The 9,731-nt window shown below is 55.5% G+C and overlaps 1 long non-coding RNA gene across 1 annotated transcript; it reads right to left on the bottom strand.

Annotated features, from left to right (window-relative positions):
- Positions 1-1,330: 1,330 nt before the first annotated feature.
- On the bottom strand, positions 1,331-3,103 carry LOC135326446 (uncharacterized). Its single transcript, XR_010386836.1, has 3 exons — positions 3,061-3,103; positions 2,085-2,137; positions 1,331-1,356 (listed from the first exon to the last, which is right to left on the bottom strand). It is a non-coding gene; the product is annotated as an uncharacterized LOC135326446 (long non-coding RNA).
- Positions 3,104-9,731: the final 6,628 nt, after the last annotated feature.

Here is a 9,731-nt window from a genome sequence, read left to right as displayed (position 1 = left end):
GCAGACTTTCCAGTTGCTTCTTATTGAGAAACTGCCTCCAAACCTGTACGAGCTTGCCATTTCCACCCACACTTCCCAAAGCCTTTCCTCAAGGAATCCCTCAAAGCCTCTCTTAACTTGCTGGGGAAGAGAGCTGCTCTCCCTCACACTAGCTGGAGCTCTTAGGCAACGGAGGGCTGAAGTGCAGAACCTCCCCCATGGACAGCCCTGGAGTCCCATCACTGCCCGGTGACCCTTCCTCTTTCCCAGTTGCCAGCTGAGCTGAAATCATGCTCAGCACTCTTCCTGTGGCCATTTGCTCTTCTTGCCACCACTGGGCCCACAGCTTTCACCCATGCCTGCGTAAACATGCTCCCTCCGGAAGGTGAGTGAAGGGCCAGGACTCCGGGGAGAGGCTTCAGGCAGCTCTTACACAAGCAAACACAGCCAAGACACCAAGGAAAACCTACTTCCCTTACCTCCCGGAAGGTGAGGACCCCCGAAAGTCTACTTTTCTGCCCAGCAGCATCAAACTCTTGGACAACAGTCAAGGCAAGGTCAAGGTGGCTCTCAGCAGAGCATGCTAGCACAGAGATTGGGCCCTGCAACACAGTGAAGAGGGAGTCGGTTTCCGTCCCACACACTCGTCCCTTGCCAGCTCCAGTGGCCAAGCAGGATATTGCCTGAGGGACTCAGCAACCAAAAGCCCCAAATCAAGCCCCACCAGAAAGTAGAGTCCGGCAAGGAGACTCAGGCTTCCCGGAGGAACCCTGGAGAAAGCAGCACGAGGAAGAGAACGCCCACCTCTCTCTCAGAAGCTTCCAGAGAACTGATTCCTTCCAAATAGCTCTGCATCTGCTCCTGAACGTAGCTGATGTCCTGAGAAGCTGCCAGTGCTGTCCCCACAGCCTTGTACAGGAAACCCTGAAAGAGAAGAGGCCAGCACCCCTGACACTGCTGCAGAAGTGGAGCACTCAGGTACCACTCCATCTCGAGGGCCAAGAGACAGCCCCACATGCAAGACTGTGCAAACAACCCATTCTTTAGCCCACTCCAGTGACCGGCTCTATGCAGAGAATTTACAGGAGAAGAAGAAGAAGAAGAAGAAGAAAACTGTTTTGGAGGGCAGGCAGTGGGAAGCAGTGAAAAGAGCCTGTGTTGAGAAGACCATGTCTCGGCTCATACGCCAGTCAGAGAAGCGTCCTGGGGCTCTGCCACCACACCTCCCAGAGACGAGCAGTAGAGGCAAAGTCCTAGCAGAGGACCAACCTTCTCCTTGGAAAGGTTCGGATACTTGGCCATCTGCTGAGTTAACTCAACGTTCAGGTGCACGATCCAGGTCTGGTTCTCTATTGTCTCTAGGGATGTTCTCAGGAACTATGGAGAAAACACAAAGTGAAGCAAAGGCTGCCTCAGGTTTTGTCAAGGCCTTCTGCACCTTCCAACCTAACAAGAAGTTCTCTGGGGATAGCTAGCACTACAGATAAGCCATCTTCCCTTTAAGCTGCCCCAGGCTCTTCTTGCAACATGGCAGCTGAGGTTCCCCTGGGTCTCAGGAAACTCTAGACAAAGAGGCAGCAGTGCTTTTTGGACAACAGGCCCAAGTTTAGGGAGAGCACAGGGATGCCCAAAACCTTACCACCAAGACCAGCCATCCGCGCCCCCCCCCCCCACCACCACCACCACACACCCTCATTTGTTTCCTGATTGCTACGAGCCAAAGATGGGGTTGGAACTTGAGAGAAACCTCAGAAGATGGGGTGGGTGGTCTCACGCCTTGCCTGACACCCTCAGGATGTCCCTTTCCTGGTTATCTTCTCTCATTCCTCATGACCCAGTCAAGCGGGTCACAAAGTCAAAAGGGTATTTACACCAAAGAATCAGAAACAAGCCTGTAGCTTCCCTGACATGCTTTCCTACGGAAGTCTGCATTTGCAGTCCCGTTCAAGTCATTGCAATGCCAATGAACAGCAAAATGCGTTTGGTTCGGCCGTTGTCTAGTTAGTAGCATTCCTCATTGCCTACTGTCCCGTCCTCCCCACAGACTTGTTTTGCTCTCTCTTGTCTTCCCTCTCTCCTTCAGACAGCACAAAAGAACGCTGTACCTTCAGCAGGAGGCCCTCCCATTCTGCACAGTCCAGGGAGCTCTCATCTTTTCCTGGAAAGCAAGAAGGCACAGCAGCAGGTCATCTCATTTCAGTGAGCCCAAGAGAAGCATCCCAGTGTCTCCTTTGTAACCCAAAACCCCAGCTACCAGCTAGCAGAACACACCGAGTATGTCACAGCTAAAAGACACCTGTGCCACCCTCTTTGTGAGGCCAAAGGCATAGAGCATGTCGGACTCCCATTTCTTCCAAGGCCACTGAATCACATCTGGGAAATACTGGCCCCTTGTCATGCCCACTGCTTCCAAGCAGCTGCCACAACCATCCAGAACACAGCGCACACTACATGGAACACATGTTTTCCAGCAAAATTATGGCCTTTTAGCCTATGCTATGAAGCTACTGAGAGAGGCACTTCAGGAACGTGTCATTTCACTTGACCAAGTGCCAGAGCAGCCGCACTCAGGTGGCCAGATGAACTTTCCAGGGGGCTCTGCAACCAGTCTGCAGCTCCTATTTCCTCCCAGGAGAAGGAGAAAAAAAATAAGAAAAGAAAAGGAAGCAGAAGGGCCTTTCAAGACCATCTTGGGTTTCCTGTGAGAAAGAGCTGCTGCTGCTGCCAAGCTGGGCTCCCCTGGTGACTCTGAACTTGCAAAGAGAGGGCAGTGTCACCAAACCTCCAGAAGGGGCAAGGCGATCCCTCCCAAATGCTATCCAGGCAAGGATGGGGGGATGCTGCCAGAGCCGGCCCTTCTGATGCAACGTGTGAGGCTAAATCCCACCCAGGCCTCGGCGGGTCTCGGGGCACTGCTTCTCTCAGCTGTCTGTCCCAGCTGCCTGGAACTGGAAGGGATGCAAAACAAGATGGCTTGGAGACTCTCCAGGCCCTGTTCCTCTTGCTCACACAGGGCACCTGCCTTCTCCTGCCTCCCCTTGTGTGCTCTCCAACTCTATCCCCTCCCGGCAGACCCCTTACCTTCAAGGTACTGCAGCAGGGACGGGATCTGCACCCTCCAAGGAATCCCCACCGCTCGGTGAATTGTCCTGTGAAGGGCCTGCAGCAACTGCAGGGCAGCAACTCCGTAGCCACCTCCTTCATAAGGGAACCGGGCAAGCAACTAGAAGAGGGAAGGAGAGAGAAGTGGAGCTCCAGGCCTGCCAGAGGAACAGCAGTTGGTCCCAGAAAGAAGGAGGGGTCTGCTCCTGCCATGGCAGCCAGCACCCAGCAGAGCTGCTTCTCCTTTTGCACTGCCTCCCTGCGGAAGGCAGCCTCCCTGCTGCTCCAGAGAGGCACAGGAGGAATCCCCAGGCAGTCCAGGAAAGGAAAGATGTGCTCCAGCAGACTGGCTCCTCCTTGGAGGCTGCAAGCACCTGCCATGCCAACAGCCTCCCCGCCCCGACCTCTCCCCCTTCCCCTTGGTCAGAAAAACTCTGATTCCCGCAGTCCCTGCCTACTCACCAGGAGCCGTGCCAGCAGAGCCTGGGGAGTTGGCAATTTGGCTGGAAGGAGAAAAAAAGCTCTGTTTCAGCAGGCCAAGTCCCCTCCTCACATTCCCCTGTTCATCTCGGGGACGCCCTCCACCACAGGACCGAAGGAGGCTGAGGTTCTGCGGATAATTTGCCCTCCCACAGCTCTTCCCACCCAAGGGCTCCCACAAGTTTAATGTCCTGAAAGGAAGGTAACTGCGCAGCACTGCCATGCACAAGTCCTCCGTTTCACAGGGAGAAAGCTGGGAAAGGAAGAGCAAGGCCTCTCCTCTGGGGCACAGAGGAAATACAGGGCAGGCCTCCAAGCGCCCTCGCAGAAGGCCAGGGCTGCGCTCCTCACTCTCCCTCGCCTCCCCGTTGGGTCTGCCGGGGACAGACAGACACACAGACTCAGCCCCTGTCCCTGACAGAGCAGGACAGAATATCTGGGGAGGGTTTCTGCTCTCTACCTCGTTCTCGGTGGCCCAGGTAGTCGGGTTCCTCCTTCCCCCCTTCTGCTCTCTCCTGTCCCTCCATCAGCGCCCTGAGGCAGTGGGAGAGTGGGACCAGAGTGCCGGTGTACTGAGCTGGCACCACAAACTGGAGGAGCCGGGGCCACAGGAGCTGCAGAGGACAATACAGCAAAGCAGGGCGTCATTATTCCCATCCCTCCAAGTCCTCTCCTCGGACACGACATTCTGGTAGCCGCAGGCTCTGCAGAGCTTGTCAGTGGAGAGGGGGAGGGCTAGAAGGAAGGATCCTCAAGGCAACGAGTAGCACCAGGCGGGGGGATGACTTACTCTTGCCATCCCGCTCACTGAGACGTCCAGGGAGTGAAGGACTTGCAAGCACAGAGCTTGAAGTGTGCTTTCTTCCCGCACTTTCCTCTCAGAGAGGTTCCTTGTCTCCTGCAAGACAGAAGTTTGCAAACGCTGCCATCAGTTCCTGTTTCTTCACCAGGAGGCTAGAGGCTTCAGGAGGAGACTTGGCTTTTGCTTTGGGAGCACAGGTCCCCTGAGGAAGGACAAGAGTGGGAAGCCTTGGAGGGTGTTGTGGGGGGGATGGGGAGGGCCAGGGGGTTGGAGGCAGGTCCCAGGCTGCAGGGAAAATGACACAGAATGGCACCCGAGAGAGCCACTGCCTGTTTGGGAGTGCAACCCAGTCACCTAAATTGTGCATTAAGCCCAGGAGGTGCTCCAAGGCATGAGCTCTCTTTCAATGACACCAAAGGAAATGCAAGGAACTGTGTTCTTCAGAGGGGTTACGCTCCTTTCCTGCCCTGGGAATACAGCAGGACTGGCCCCCAGGTGGAGGAGGAGGAGGAGGAGGAGGAGGAGGAGGAGGAGGAGGAAGAGGAGAGAGTGGGAGTGCACCAGGGGCGCAAGAACTGCCGTTCGGGGGCCTCCACATCCTCAGGGAAGTCCAACGGAGCGGTCAACATGCACAGGGCACAGAACACAGTCCAAAATGCCAAGTTCCCCCCTTACCAGTCTGCTGGTGGCCCGGCTGAACTCCTGGAAAACATAGGCCACCATCCCCCACGCCGAACAGTTCTCCACACCAGAGCTGAACAGCTCCTTGATGAAAGACAGGACCGCAGCCTTCACCTGCCAGGGAGGTGATGGCAAAGGAGGGTAATGATTAGTCCCTCTCTGGAAGCTCAAGGAAAGCTGCCTGTCCCTGACCTATGCATGAAGGCCCTACTTTGGGTCTTTGGTGAGGTGACAAGCAGACAGTCCCCAAGGCCCCTCCTGGCAGCAGCTCTGCTGCTAACATGACAGAGCCGGGAACCTCGGCTAGGTCCAAACCAGCAGCCTCCTGTTGTTTCCTTGCCAGGCTCCACACAGAGGGAAAGGCTTTTTTCTGCCACCATCCCTCCCCCAACCACCTCACCTTCCTCCGGGGGTCTCCAAACACAGACTCCACTGCCCTCACAACCAGGCGCCTTTTCTCTCTTATTCTCAGGGCTGAAAGAAATACAGGTACATTGCCCCAGAGTCCCCTCCCAAAAGCAACAGGGTCAAAGTGTCCCTATCCCACACAACGAGACAGAAAGCACAGGGCAAAAGTCTGGCTTCAGGAGAAGCAGCAGAAGCCCCGAGCAGCTCCACTTCTACCACTCTTTTGCAGGCCTGCCTCACACAGAGAGCTCGAGAAATGGGGTCTGCCCTGGAATTCGCTGCTGTTTGCGCTTGGAGCGTTCCTGAGCTTCAAACGTCATTCCTGGGGTAGCGTGGTTTATAACTACCCAGACAGATTCTTCAGCTGCTTCAATGCAGTTCAGCAGAACACAATTCCCCTGGGCAGCATAAGCTTTGTGAGCACGCACGCACCTCTGTGCATCACCACTGGAGTGACCTTTCTCAGGTGAAACATGGAAAGGAGCTTGGGCCACATTCAGCGTGCATGCAGTCAAATGCACACCACTGCTCACCCTTTCTTCCGGGTGTTACTTACGGTCACAGCGAACCAAAGATCTGAGCAGATACAGGGACGTTGTTCTACGAGCCTCGCTCTTCCTCCCCAGTTGTGAGAACAGAAACTTCATGGTGACCTTAGGGAAACTTCGGGCTGGAGGGAAGAAATCATCTTCTAGGTTAACGACCAACCTCTTCACCCATTGCAGAGGTTTGCAGGAGAGAGACAGAGAAACCACAGCCAAACTCTGCCTTCTTCCCCTTACCTAGAAGCAGCATGCAGTAGGAGAGCTCTGTTTTATGGTCAAGGCTGTGCTGCTTGGTCCCATCTGAAAGCTGTGGGAAGGAGGTACATGTTAGCAAGAGTCTTCAGAGGCACTGCAAAGAAGCTCTCCTCTCAGGTCCTGTCTCCCTGGGAACTGCCAGGGAGACAAAGATGCTGTTCAAGAACGACATTGCTTTCTGCTCCCAGAGCCGCCTTCTGCTCTCCATCACCCTTCTCTCTCTCTACAACTCGACGGAGAGCCCAGAGAGAGGTGTTTCTGCTCAGACGGACCAATTCTAGACCCAGGAGTCAGAGGCGAACACCTTCCTGAGTGTCTTGCCTACTCGCCTCCAACCCTCCAGAGGGAGCTTGAGCCCACAGCACAGGACCCACCGACACAACTAAGGCTCTGGCCCAGAGGCAACAGGCAGCCTCGGAGTTGCAGGCAGGGGGTCTGCAGCAGCAAAAGGCAATTGGGATGCAAGGGCTGGCTAGGATTCAAAGGCTGAGCTGGAGATCTCTGGGCTCCAGACTGCTCCAGCTCCCTGCCTGAGAGTGAAACTCCTTTGGGAACTCAGCTGCCCCTGCAGTCCCTACCAAGCAGGCAGCCTTCGGCCTGGAAAGGTCTGTGGGCACTTTGGTGGAGTGGGGCTCCTCGACAGCTGCACGCACCTGGCTGCAAGGGGTGAGAAAAGCCCGGGACAGGGAAGCTCTACGCCGCCACCCCATAGGTCTTTCTTGCCAGCCTGAGGCAGACGCGCTCAAGCCAAGGGGAAGTGCGAGGCATTCAGCCCCCCTTACCTGGCGGTGCACAACAGCGCAGATGGCAGACACTGCTCCTTTGGGAAGAGGGAGCTGGAACCTTGCCACAGCTTCCAAGAAATGATTGAGACTCTACAAGAGAAAGTGGAAACAAGAGGGTGGCTTGTGACCTGGAGCAGCTCCTTAACACAGGACTGCATGCTGCCACAGTTGGCACAGCAGAGCTCCCTCCTCTCTGTGCACCCTCACCCTGCCCTACAGAGCCATAGAGCGTCTTGCGCGATGTCTCACCTTGGTCACGTGAGAACTGTCTTGGACCTCTTTGTATTGGCCCAGGAGCCAGGACAGCTGGCTGCCCACATGCTCCTGGTACTCTTCTTTGTGCAGGAGGAGGCCCATCATAGCTGCCACAGCCCTGATGATGGCCTGCTTGAGCTGTATGCAGGGAAGGCAGAAGACATTGGTTTGCTCCAAGTGAAGCTCTGCTCTACTACGCCGCGTCCCCCACACACAATCTTCTCTCTTCACGACGACTGTGACTGCCCCTCTTCCTCTGCAGGGACTGTCTTCCTCGAGCAGAGAGGGACTGTATTTCCCCGCTTTTGTGCCCACAACCCTCCTGGCTCAGAGGCCACTGGCATCCGGCTGGTTCCCAGCAGGGATTCTCCCGGCCCCGCCTGGCCTCACTGGCTCCTTGCGGGTTGCAAAGCTGGAATCCAGGCACACTGTCTCTGAGCCCACAGCATTTCCATGCTCTTTAGCCACAGCAGGCTTCCAGCTCTAGACACTTTCTTGGGCAACCTGCTTCCTCCCAAAGCACGTCTCCTGACACTCCACCATCACCCAGAAAGACAGATGAGCTCCAGCATTACAGCTGCTGCTAAAGGGCCACAAAGGCAGCCGTTCTTACCTCCTGCTCTTCACAGGGCAGCCAGTTTTTGGTCACAAAGCAGTACAGTGGGAATGTTCCATCACACAACTGGGCTTCCTCCATCCGAGGGAAGGAGCATTTTGCCCAGTCTTGGAAGTAAAGAGTTACCGCTTTGGACCATGTTTCCAGAACTGCAGAAAAGAAGGGCAGAAAGGTCACTATGTCAAGCATGCAGCTGGGGGAATCTCTTGTATTATCATGCCGGCCTGACTCAAACTGCAGTGCCAGCCTCATGGGTGCTCAGCTCTGGAGCAGTTTTGGATTCTGGGGCAGGTGTGGAATGTTTTCAAATGTCTTCCTTGAAATGCTAAGCTGTTTCTCTCCTCCCTCTTCTCCTCCTTGTCCCCGCTAGCCCTTTTCCTCCTCCAAGGGTTGTTGCAGGAGGCTGAGTAGCAACATTCCCACAGCTCCATTCCTTTCCTGGCCACAGCAGTGTCCTGAGCTTCAGACACTGCTTTGACATTGTGCAGACTGTTTGGAGCTGTAAAGGGCATGAGCTCCCTAGAGGTTCAGAACCTGCGGTGAGAGCCTGGGAGAGAAGAGCCTTGGCTGTGGACCTGTGCTCACTAACTTGCCCTTCCCTCTGCATCCCCATGGAGCCCTGGAACTCGGCTGTGACACTCACCCCCACAGACAGCTTGCTTGATCCTGCTGCCATCTGCTTGAGTCAGCGTTACGTGCAGGGCATCCCAGGTCCTTTGCACAAAAGGGATGCAGCTCAGAGCTGCCGAGAAGGGATGGGGCAGAGGGAAAGAAAAGAAGCTGCCATCAGGGAGATTCTTGGGAGACTTTGGAGTCCAGCACTTCGCACCTCTGATGGGCCAGGGCTATGGGATGCCAGGCCACTTGGGACTCTCTGAGCAGGGCAAGGGGGATTCCAGAGCTGCCACAGAAAGTCCCTGGGCAGCTGGCGCGTGTGGGAGAGTGCCCTGCCAGGGCGCAAGCGTGCTAGTTGACCTTCCGCCAGAGGCCTGGGAGCTGGGAAGCACTTCAGGGTGGGCCTGGAAGCACAGCAGAGCAGGCCTCCACTGGGTTGGGTCTCCCTGCTGCCCCCTCCTTAGGGCACTCAGCTCCGGAGCTGAAGTCACAACTCCCAGCTGCTGCCAGGCAGCAAAAGACACAGCAGCCGCCACCTTGGAGGCCTCCACTTCCACAACACAATGCCTCCTCCCACTGCTCCAACAACCCAGCAGCAAAGCATGAAGCACGAGTTGCGGTACCATAGCTTGTGGCAAGTTTGCCGAGGGTAATAAAGAGGAATTCCCCAGGGATTTTCTCCACAGGCTTCAGGTGACACTGGAGCTCATCCATGACAAGCAGGAAGTGAGACTGGGCCAGGCACAGCAGGATGTCACTCGCTGCTCTTTGCAATTCCTCCGTTGCACCCTGCAAAAATAAACATGATGGAGAACAAGCAACACGGCAAGGGTTGAGGCAGCCAGACGTGGCCATAGCAGGAGCTGGGAACCATCCCTAGTTCTTAAGGCAAAGGGGAAATCTTGGGAGCCCTATAGCTTGCCAAAAAGCTGGGCTCTAGGCACGGTCCTCTGACTAGCTTCCAAGAGAACAAGCTTACCTGCAGCCCTCTCACGTCCCTTGAAGCCACTGCTATCAATTGCCTTAGAAGATTACTCTCCAAATTGTCACCATCTTCCTGCAGGACTCTCCCCAGTGTCCGGTAAGTTTCTACTCTATTACCCTGGGGACAAGTCAGAAAAGGGAGCATTTGAGCTTCTTTCTCCTTGATGTCCACAAAGTCTCAGAGCTCTGGGCACTTGGTGCACCCAGCCTACAAAATGGCATCT

Source organism: Dromaius novaehollandiae, unplaced genomic scaffold, assembly GCF_036370855.1.
Source record: "Dromaius novaehollandiae isolate bDroNov1 unplaced genomic scaffold, bDroNov1.hap1 HAP1_SCAFFOLD_64, whole genome shotgun sequence".
Classification (NCBI taxonomy): domain Eukaryota; kingdom Metazoa; phylum Chordata; class Aves; order Casuariiformes; family Dromaiidae; genus Dromaius; species Dromaius novaehollandiae.
Note: the sequence above shows the minus strand (reverse complement) of the source record. Positions and strands in the feature narration are given on the sequence as shown.